This window comes from Amphibalanus amphitrite, unplaced genomic scaffold (assembly GCF_019059575.1).
Source record: "Amphibalanus amphitrite isolate SeventyFive unplaced genomic scaffold, NRLGWU_Aamphi_draft 000341F_arrow, whole genome shotgun sequence".
Lineage (NCBI taxonomy): Eukaryota > Metazoa > Arthropoda > Thecostraca > Balanomorpha > Balanidae > Amphibalanus > Amphibalanus amphitrite.
Genome location: NW_024881836.1, coordinates 442957 through 453012, shown reverse-complemented (window position 1 = coordinate 453012; position 10056 = coordinate 442957).

The window sequence follows — 10056 nt, the reverse complement described above, 5'->3', positions numbered from 1 at the left end:
GGTAACAGGAATTCCGCCGTTAAACGTTTAAATCGGCGATAAAGACGTAACTAAGAAGAGAATGGCTTTTCCAAGCCTTTTATGACACATGTTTCTAGGCTAGTTTTTTTTTTTAGCTGAATTCGAATCTAGCAGCAGTGGCGGATCCAAGGGGGGTCACATGGGTCATGGCCCCCCTTGAGGCCCGGGGGCCCAAAGACCTGCCAGGGGCACCACCGGCCTATCAGGGGTATCACAGTCCTGACAGGGGCACCAAAGGACCGCCAGGGGCACCACAGGCCTAGCAGGGACACCACGGGCCTGGTGCCCCTGGGCCCTGACAGGACTGTAACGCCCCTGACAAGCCTGAAGTGTCCCCGGCAGGCACGTGGTGCCCCTGACAGGCCTGAGGCGCCCCTGCAAGGCCGGTGGTGCCCCTGGCAGGCCTGTGGTATCCATGGCAGGCCTGTGGTGCCCTTGCTAGGCCTCTGGTGCCCCTGACAGGCTTGTAATGCCCCTGTCCTCTTCTGCGCGTTTGCCAACGACCTGAGTTTGTACGTCTCCGATGGACTGGTTATCCAGTACGCCGATGACACCCAGGTCTTGGTTTCCGGCCCTAAATCTGCTCTTCCAGCGCTTGCATCGCGCATGGAAAGCACCCTTTCCTCTCTTGGCAACTACTTCCTTGCGAACGGCTTAAAGGTTAACGTAAACAAATTCGAGCTCATCACTTTTGGTTCTAGACAAAATTTGCGCAACCTCCCGACGATTAAAATCAGATATCAGGACACGTGCCTGACGCCCAGCACTGAGGTCAAAAATCTTGGTGTGGTCTTCGACCAGCACCTGTCATGGGACGCGCATGTGAGGGCTGTCTCGCGTAGATGCTGCGGCATCCTCGCAACACTATCCCACCTCCGCCACTTCCTTCCTCCTGACACCCTTCCCGAGATAGTCACCGCCCTGGCCGTCTCGCACATCCGCTATTGCCTCTCTGTTTACGGCAGCGGCAGCGCTGGCAACCTCGCAACCATCCAGAAGCTGCTCAACTTTGCGGCTCGCGTGATCGCGGGAAAACGAAAGTTTGACCGCGTGTCAGCTGTGCGAGACAGGCTGGGGTGGCTCGACTCGTCTCAACTCTTCCAATACCAATCCCTCTGCCTCCTTGACAAAGTCCTCTCCTCTAGCCAGCCCGAATGCATCGCCCGTCAGGTCTGCCTCAACCGGGACCATCATGGCCATGTCCGGCACACCAGACAGGACGATCTCCTGCACGTGCCACCCATCCGTTCGGAGGCGGGCCGGCGACGGTTTGTATACCGCTCTCCCCACCTCATGAACGATCTGCCCATGTCGGTGCGGAACCAGCGAGGTCCGCGGTTCAGGCGAGCCCTGAAGGCCCACCTACTCTCGAGACGAGACACGTGATGAACGCGTTTTTAATCATGATGCCGTGCAGGTGATGTTTTTTATCCTGAGCTATATGTATATTTTAGGTTGTGTAACATCGTGAGTGTGTATTTTACCCTGCATGTTATGATCCGATTTTATTGACGTGAAGGCCATAATAGCCACTTGTCTTGTGGATGGCTCTTTAATAAACTACTACTACTACTGGAAGGACTGTGGTGCCCCTGGGCCCTGACAAGCCTGAGGTGCCCCTGACAGGCCAGTGGTGCCCTTGCTAGGCCTGTGGTGCCCCTGGCAGGCCTCTGGTGCCCCTGACAGGCTTGCGGTGCCCTTGGAAGGACTGTGGTGTCCCTGGGCCCTGATAAGCCTGAGGTGCCCCTGACAGGCCCGTGATGCCCTTGTTAGGCCTGTGGTGCCCCTGGCAGGCCTCTGGTGCCCTTGCTAGGCCGCTGGTGCCCCTGGCAGGCCTCTGGTGCCCTTGCTAGGCCGCTGGTACCCCTGCGCCCGGAGAGGACTGGTGCCCCTGAAAAGTCTGAAGTGCCCCTCGGCAGGCCCGTGGTGCCCCTGACAGGCCCGTGGTGCCCCTGACAGGCCCAAGGTGCCCCTGCGAGGCCGGTGGTGCCCCTGGCAGACCTCTGGTGCCCCTGGCAGGTCTGTGGTGCCCCTGGCAGGTCTGTGGCGCCCCTGGCAGACCTGTGTTGACTGGTGCCCCTGCTAGGTCGCTGGTGCCCCTCACAGACCTGTGGTGCGGCCTTGACAAGCCTGAGATGCCTGGCTATGACAGGCTCGTGGTGCCCCTGATAGACCAGTGGTGCCCTTGCTAGGCCTGTAGTGCCCCTGGCAGGCCTCTGGTGCCCCTGCTACCCCTGCGCCCGGAGAGGACTATGGTGCCCCTGAAAAGCCTGAAGTGCCTCTCGACAGGCCCGTGGTGCCCCTGGGCCCTGACAGGCCCAAGTTACCCCTGCGAGGTCGGTGGTGCTCCTGGCAGGCCTCTGGTGCCCCTGGCAGGTCTGTGGTGCCCCTGGCAGGCCTTTGTTGACTGGTGCCCCTGCTAGGCCGCTGGTGCCCCTCACAGGCCTGCGTTGCCCCTGGAAGGACTGTGGTGCCCCTGCCCCTAGGGGTGCTCATGGGCCCAACAGGCCCGTTGTGCCCCTGACAGGCCTGTCGTGTATACTTGCTAGACCTGTGGTGCCCCTGCTTCCTGGCAGGCCTGTGGTGCCCCTGGCGGGCCTGTGGCGCCCCTACAAGGCCGTAGGTGCCCCTGACAGGTTTGTGGTGTCCCTGGAAGGACTTTGGTGCCCCTGACAATCCTGAACTCTGAAGTGTCAAGGACAGACCCTTTAGACGCCAGGGTCAAGTTCGTCGGACTGACAACGATTTGCTTACCTGATAACGTTCCTGGTAAGTACTCACTACTCAGCGTCCACAACATATTTAGGTACACATAGCACATTCATATATACTTGCTTACAATTGGTAAATGTGGTTGTGGCTAAGAGTTAAGATTCTGACTAAAAATAAAAAATAAAAAGAAAAAAACTTAAAATGGGGGCACCACCAAAATGAAGTGGACGAAATCCGTTGAGTTTTTAAGTTTGGGTATAGGTAGGGGCACCACTTCGATTCATGACCCTCCCCTTGGAGTTTTCCTGGATCCGCCCCTGTCTAGCAGCCATTTGAACATTTACAAAGTAGGTAGTTTTGGTGCCTTCGTAACATGTTACGAAGCTGTTGGAGGCAGTTGACACGTAGGTACCTACTACGAATACTAGTCACGACCCCTACTGGTTGACCTGACCTGACCTGGTCTAAATGCTTAAAGGCGTCGTCTGTGATCGGTCAAAACTAACACGATATTCGTGATCAGCACCCCGAAAAACCCACAGCAATATCTTACCAAGATATTGCAATTGCTGCAAAACTGACACTTCTTCGTGTTGCACGTGGCACGTGCATTAAGGGTCACCCACATGCATCGGTAATAGTTCAATACTTGGTAGAACTTAGAAGGAATGAAGCTATCCTACAAAAATTACCGGAAGTAAATCGGTCGAGTGGTTGCTGTCGCTGAGATATAAGCTTCGCAAAAGTGTGACCAAGGCCGGCCGGCCGGCCGGTCGCTCATATACTCAGAATTTTCTGCTACTCTACCTACGTAAGACTTCGCTCGCTCCGATCGCTCCGTAAGTCCGTAATAAGATCTCTAACACAACATTGCGAAATAGACCCATTGCGAATTGGAATAAGTGTTCCTCCAGGATTTATGTGCCGATTAAAATTGAGTACCTACCTACAAAATGATCTATGATATCACTGGACCCCTCAACAAATTAGATTTACCTATATTTACGATCGCAATGGATCTGTCAAGATATGAGACTTATTATTTTGTCATCATGTTTTACTTTTTTATTTTTATTGTATGAAGATTTAAAATTCACATGTCCTTGGGTTACATTACATATATCGGATATACATACGTTTAACCGAACCGTTACGTCGTTTCCATCCTCAGGAAAGCCAAATCCTAGTCTCCTCCACACCTCAACTCCCTGTTCCGGGCTGGACCGGAACTTTATCCCATACGAGTAGCTCACCCAGAAGCCTGGTTCGGTGACTGTCAGGGCCGGGCTGGGTGACCCTCGTGATGAGCTCAGCCCCGAGTCACCAGGATACCCGCCCAGACCAATGTCTGCCCCTATATAATTCCTATCATCTTTCCGGCTTTGAAATTATCTCGTTCGTTAGACCGAAAGGGCTTCTCCTCACCCACCAAAAAAAAAAAAAAAACGCGCGTCGCTCGACTATTCCCAGCCGAACTTGTCCTGCTGGGAGGGGGGGGGGGCAAATTCTGCCCCGTGTCTTATTCCGGACGGATGGTCGTAGAAAGACGGGGAAAACGGCGTTCGAAAGCTCTCAGCAGTCAGCAAGACGTACCTACCTTTGGAGCAAAACAGTTATTGCCTTCATAGGTAGGTCAGAGGTTAGGTCAAGGTCAGGTCAAGGTTATAAACTGCAAGTTTCTACACCATCGGCTTTGGAGACCAGTTGGCAACGAATGGACGGAGATTGATTACCCAAAACACGTGCTTAGGCTACCAAGACAAGAAGCGTTGCACACGCCATGTAAAGGTCAAGGTCAGGGCCAGAGGCCATCATAAAATAAATCGAGCCATTAGCTGCAAATACAGGATGTCCATAAAGTCTTGGCGCCTCTTTTAGACGCCGTCTAACGCGAACTATGATTATTGGACATTCAGCCAATCACCACAGACATGACATCTCGTTGATCGCTCAGCTATGGGTCGTGTAAATATGACTTTGAAATCGTTTTTAGTGATGGGTAAATGGGCAAAGGTGCGCCTTGTCTCTGAAAGCCTACGCGTGGCGGCCGGGTGCGGCTTGAACGAGTCGCGAGTTTTATGCGCGATGCGGCATTTTCGGCGCATGGTTGAGCAACTTACTGTTTATTCCGACTCGGAAAATTCTTAGAAAAACTATTCAGACCGGTACGACCGCGGCATGTCAAAACCGTTGAGTGAAAACGCAGCAGCATTTAAGCGGCAATCGAAGAAAATCCAGGGGTCTGCAATGGACAAAAATGTTCCATCATCTTCGTCAGTGTCAAATAAATGAATAACAGGTTGGTCCACGAGGGGTTCGTGGACGCGCACATCAACCCGAGAGTCAAGGCTATTGGCCCTAAGGGTCACTTTGCATTTCAACATCACGGAGCGCCCTCCAACGACGCCGCTGTCGTTCAAGCCAAACTAACAGAGGAGCTCGGTGGACCAGATCACCTTGACGAAATGAGATTAGGCCGCTTTATTCTCTCAACATTAACCCACTCGACTAATGCGAGCTACGCGTTTTGTAGAATAAGCTCTAGGTCACCTCTCATCCCAACCTGGAGTCGCAGCATGGCAGCATGGGAGGACCTGAAAATACCCTGCATCGTCAAAACATGCAGGCGCTTCCACCTTCGCGCCGAAGCTGTCGTCAGCTACAGACGACACTAAATCGGAGTACTTAGCGTAAGTAACTATGTGGCTTGGTGTCCCTGATCATTGTTTTGATCTACTGTCGAGCATCTGTGAAGCAGACATTATTTGTTTTCAGAAATGTTAAAAAGCGCCATGACTTCCCGGATACCCTGGAAAACAGCTTCTCGCTACAAAAAAAGCATGCGTGCTTGATGGAAATTGGAAATGCATCATCCGGCTCCTTTTTTTCTTAGAATCAGGAATAAAATTCGCAGCGGGCTCGGATTTTATTTTATAATAATACCCTCAGGTTACCAAAGGCGAACTATAGAATAGGAAGATGTATGCGACGCAAGTGTTATGGGACATTTTATTCATAGAAGATAATGGACGTACTTAACAAGTGAAACGGACCATATCTGGATGAAGGTCTGGTCGGCGTCAGGTAAAGGTCAGGTCAAGTGAGGTCAAATTTTGAGGATTACTCAGACCAAAAAGGGTGTCTATCTGATGCAGTTTTTCACGACGAATCGGATGGTGCTATTCCTGTTCCCGCACGAGATCTAGAACCTTCATTAAAATTGTGTCATGACGTCAAACTTGAATAACACCTAGGGGAAGGTGGGGTAAGACGGACCAGCTAAGGTTTGAGGCCGCATATCTTGCTACACTGCTCTCGTAATTCATATTATTTATAGTCTTCGGAATGCTCAATCCTTCCTCTGTTGATATGTGTAAAGACTAAATTTCAAATTAAAGACATCTAGGTGGTGGATGCTCTTAAAGAGGGACATGTCAAAAACTCAGACAAGAAAAAACGTGGGGTAAGACGGACCACCCAGCAGTGCCTGATATCCGTTCATGTGTGTTACACTTCTGCTCTGTACTCTTGTAAGAAAAAGTAACCAGAATGGTAAAATAACAAAATGAGCCTTTATTCTTTACTCATGTGTGATGGAAATGCAGCTAAAAGCTGGGAACATGTGAGTTGATTGTCGTTTGGCATGAATGCATGCTAACTGAGCACTTGCATGCATGGCTCACATGCAACAAAGACTCCTTCCTGAAAAATTAGCTTACTTAAACTTGTGTCAATGTTTTGGAAAAGAACTTTCCATATGCAGGGTACAATGGACCACCACAGGGTAAGATGGACCACAGTGGTCCGTCTTGCCCCAAATCTAAATTCTGTCATTATCATGACGTATATGTCAAATAACCCAACATTGCAAAACCTTGCCTTTCCTAAAGTGTGACTATAACTAAGTTTATAACTTTGTTCTTCACAGTTAAGTGCAAAATAGAAACTAATCATGCAAGAAAGGCGCCGTAATTGAATCACCCGTAGACCTCTCATATTAGATCGGTTTGACGAAAAACAACATTTTTCTCAATAACTCAAAAGCTATGCATCCTAGCAGCATGAGCTCAAGGTGGCCATTGTTACGAAGGAAAACAAACATAGTGAAGGCATAAAGCAGTAGATACCAGCAGCGGTTCAGCCGGGAGGGCTGGTGGTCCGTCTTGCCCCGCTGGGCCGTCTTACCCCACCTTCCCCTACAGGGTGTTTCACTAAAAGTGTCAAAAAGTAAAAGGTCATAATGCACATAATAACAATGTTTCTAAGAAAATTTGCATATAATTTCATCCACAATTGTTGGACATTTGAATATATAAAAACGATATCACCGTCACTCAAACCTATTCCACACCTCTGCCCCTTCTTTTGATGCACCGTTTCGGCACGTGTCCGGAGGTGCCTCACAGCCCGTTTTCATCTTCAGCGTCCAGACTGTCGGCAAAGCCTTGAATTGTGCTCTTCAGCTCCCGAAGTGATGCGACTTGAGTCTTCCTCAGCTCTGCGAGAGCTACTGAGTCACTGACCAAACCAGAGGCTTAGCGGTGACAGACGGGGCTTCGCGCTGGCCAGGGGCGGGCGGCGAGGCAGCTGATTATTCGGCCCAGGAGCTTCTGGTCCAGTCAGTTCCTGGTGGCTACAGCCGTTACAGTGGTTGATTTTAATAACTTGTAAGGCCCTGGCTATTTCTGATGTTGGAATTAGTTTCTTGTTATCTTCAAAGGCCCTCAAAAAGACCCTGACCTTCTCAACGGTTTCCGCCGAGAGGTGGGGGCAACCCCGCCTTTTTTGGACTGGCACCGGCATCGAAGGAACCCTTTTAAACCTCTCAACAAGCCCTTTGAAACTTTTATAATCTGGAACGTAGCGAGGTGAGAGAGTAAAAAGTTTCCTGAAAAGTCGGCATACGGTTTCAATGTTTCTGATGGCACCAAACGTATGTAAGTGTAATCCACCGCTCCTGTTGCGGTGTAAATAACCTGTTCTTGTTCTGCATAAGGAAAAAATGACTAGTAACTTTGGCCTCCTGCCCTCGCTCCGTATGAGTGTAAAATATATCTTAAATGGATAAATAATAAATGTCCAAAAATTTGCAACAAAGCCACGTGCTCAGCCACGTGATTTGCATATTCTATATATCTTTAATAAGCATTTACTTTTTGACACTTTTAGTGAAACACCCTGTATACATTTTTGATCTCTTCATTCTTCTTAACCCTCGCCCATGTAGGGGGGGGGGGTTGGTGCAACCCCCCTAAGGTTTTTCTTAGCTACACGCCGAACCGTTTCAAATAGCCTGCTCAAATTTTCAGTACCCTATGGGGCATCCTTTGCGCAACTTTTGGTATTTTTTTTTTGTCAAGGTCATGTCAGGTCACGGAGTTATAACGTCATAAAGGGAACAACCTCCGGCCAGATTTACGCTAAATTGGAGATTGCTTCACATTGGTATAAATGCCGACTGACCTGACACACTGATGGATTGTTTTAGAATCACAACTGGCTGATTTGACATTGGCACAATGTCCGTTGACATTTTGAAGGTTACTAAAGGTCAAGGTAGGTAAGGTCAGTGACCTCGGTTGACCTGTAATGACTTCTTGCACTTGTATGCCTTTTCGGGGTATTTTGATGCCCTGAATTCGAATTTGCTATCCATTTCAGGCATCGTCGGTTGTTTCTTGTGGTTCATTTTGGGTCAGGGTCAGGTCAGTGACGTCACACGCCTGACGTGACCCAATGCCCAAATGACCTTGCAGACTTCCGATGCTCCCAACGCATCATCATTAGAGTTATGACATCGAAATACACACCAAACGATAGAGAATTGATCAAGGATCACGATAGTGAAGGTTTCAAGTCGATATCTCTTACCGTTTTGCCGCAATCGGCGCGGAAATATGAAAAAGTTAGATTTTTCCGAAAATTTGACCTTTGACCGGTCATAAGTAGGTCAAATGTTGACCTAGGACCAAAAAGTATACCACCAATCGCGAGATCTCGTTGAGAGCAATCCGTTGGTCTTTTCCGCTAAGCTTTACGATGCTCCGTTTTCAAACGCCAGGGGGGGGGGGTCGCACCAACCCCCCCCCCCTGCATGGGCGAAGGTGGCAAAACACCGTTTACGGGTGAGGGTTAACCCGCGCCCCAGTGGCGGTCTCAGCCAACTTCGCCCTAGTGGGGGGGCATATGTTACCACCCACCTCTAACTCAAAAACGAAGAGGGCTAGAAAAAACGCGGTAAAAAGCAGTCGATAGCTCTCAATGCGTACGTTTGAAAGTATTTCGGTCATTTTTCATCTTAGAGCAGTATTGGGGTCACTAGAGGTCATCAAAGGTCAAAATTTGCCAAATGTCATAATATTTTTCAGAAAACATGCATTTATCTCGGGAATTATGACAGCTAGAAAAACGCATGGAAAAGCAATCGATAGCTTTTGAACTGTTCTTGCGATAAGGTTAAATAAAAATTGACCTCAGGTCAACGGTTTAGCCTCCAGAGGCAGTGGCGCGGGAACTTCTTTCAGACTGGGGGGGCTGAACCATCATAGAGATCAACCTAGGGTACCCCCAAATCTAGTTTTCTCATCGGTTTTAGGCCACTTATTTTTCAGACCTTGGCCTTTTTAACGAAAAAAAAAGAAGAAAATATTTGCAAAAAAGTGAGGCATTCCGTCTCAGCTGAGTGATGAAACTACCGTTTTGGCAACCTGGAATAAAGGTTTTAAGCTGCCAAATGACTTGCCGAGTCAGTAAAATAGGTAGATTTTTCACTCACAAGCTTTCTTCCTTTGTGACTCACAACCCCTAATTTGGGGAGGACAAGCTGCCCCAACGGTTCCTGGCCTCATGAAAAGTTGTGAGGCACCGCCCCCACGGCCCCAGAGTTGTGAGGGCAAGCTTCCCCCACTGCCCTCTCCCCCGGTTCCCGCGCCTATGTATGAATCTATGAAATTGTGTTGGTAGATTTCCGATTTCGATTCCTCCAGCTGGGGGGGCTCAAATGCATTACGAGCCCCCTCAGCCGAAAAGCTGGGGGGGCTCAGCCCCCCCTAGCCCCCCCGGTTCCCGCGCCACTGTCCAGAGGGCAAAAACTCCAAAAATAGCTGTTTTTACGAAAAGAGTTTTTCGACAATAACTTTTGGCTAAAAAAAGCCACGACATTTCTATTGTCAGAATCGTGTTCCTCTCGCCGAGACGCGTCGAATGAACTGTAATTTGACCTTGAAAGGTCAACTTCAAAATTTGACCTCAGGTCAAGGTCATGACCTGACCGGAAAAGGTCATGTTGCATATCAGTCGATGCGTCTCAACAAGACAAACACA